The 1,263-nt window shown below is 37.6% G+C and overlaps 1 protein-coding gene and 1 long non-coding RNA gene across 9 annotated transcripts in view; one reads left to right on the top strand and one right to left on the bottom strand.

The window, feature by feature from the left end:
* The window catches only part of NCKAP5 (NCK associated protein 5), a 685,167-nt gene that overhangs the window by 458,755 nt on the left and 225,149 nt on the right, over positions 1 to 1,263 (top strand). The gene's annotated exons all lie outside the window — the stretch shown is intronic.
* Positions 115 to 1,263, bottom strand: part of LOC109322775 — a 1,712-nt gene continuing 563 nt past the window's right edge. Inside the window, exons 2-3 of the long non-coding RNA XR_002104483.1 lie at positions 533 to 760; positions 115 to 434 (exon numbers count right to left, since the gene is read on the bottom strand). This is a non-coding gene — a long non-coding RNA (uncharacterized LOC109322775). The remainder of the gene's footprint in view (positions 435 to 532; positions 761 to 1,263) is intronic.

Below are 1,263 nucleotides of genomic sequence, written 5' to 3'. Positions count from 1 at the left end.
ATCACATTAAAGATTCACTGTGCATTCAAGTGAAGTTCTTTTTATTAACTAAGCACCATCAGATCTATTATATGGTGAAACTGATGATGTAATTACAGTGCATTGTTATAATAACTGATAAAAGCAAACCTTCATTTTTCAAATACATGACCAAAGTACGTTTTATGAAGCATTGTCCCTGCTTTTTTATTGTGTTTGTTCATTTTCTAATTTGCAAAATTCACTAATTCGCAATGGGTCTCCCAGCCATTTGCATGAATTAAAAAGACTGTGCAACAGTAGTACTCGCGGGGGTATTGTGAAGATTAATCAAGGGCGAATCTGTCACCAGATACACACACTAATTGTATTGTCTTCAGTTTCATGGGTATAACCAAGGGAGAATTTAGCTGTTAATGATTGCAAAGCGCGTTGAAATCTCTGAATGAAAAGCACTGCAGAAAAGAAAAAAAATAGTAGTAATAGTATTCGTTATTAGCCAGATATTGAAGGTTGCCCCACTTCTGTAAAATCATACCCATCTGTAACATACCCACTTGTAAGGCTTTTTGGGAAATGTTCAGGCCCGTAAAACTTCCATAAGAGTTACAAGACTTTTGGAAAGTCTGGTACCATGATAAGAAGGTGGGATGACTAGGATAGAGATGGTCCCACACACAGAATATTCTTACATCTGCAGTCCTCTGAGTTCAGTTATGGAAATGTGAATGATATGCTCTTTGATATTGGATGAGGAGATTTTTGATATCTTCAAGAAACCCTATGGGAGAGTCACACATTGAAAACTCTGGAAATTGCAACTGGAATAAAATACCCGCCCTGCATGTTTGCTTGCTGTCGGCTGCCTAGAGTTGCATGTGTACTACAAAACAACAGAGTACAAATCTGAAAATTTCATGACTTCTTGTGTAGTGTGAAAATACCTGAGGAAACACCTAAAGAAATCTGTTTTGAGAGGATTTCCAGAAATACCCATCCATGACAGACCTAGTTTTCATCTTGTACTTCTCTGTATCCACCTCATCCTTTCAAAAACTGCCTCTCTCCACAGAGCACCTTCACTGTTCATAATAAGCACATGGAAATTTATGGAGCTCTGTCAACACACGCAGATGGCCTTGGAGTGACTATAATGCTACAAATCCAAATGAGGCTGGCACTTCTGATTGCTTTTAAATAGCATACCATACACAGGAGTAAGTTAAAGCCATGCAGATTTCTCTGTGACAGTGTCCTTTTTAAAAAAAATACATTGTACCAAAC

The sequence above is a fragment of the Crocodylus porosus genome, unplaced genomic scaffold, assembly GCF_001723895.1.
Source record: "Crocodylus porosus isolate Cpor-Errol unplaced genomic scaffold, CroPor_comp1, whole genome shotgun sequence".
Classification (NCBI taxonomy): domain Eukaryota; kingdom Metazoa; phylum Chordata; order Crocodylia; family Crocodylidae; genus Crocodylus; species Crocodylus porosus.
Note: the sequence above shows the minus strand (reverse complement) of the source record. Positions and strands in the feature narration are given on the sequence as shown.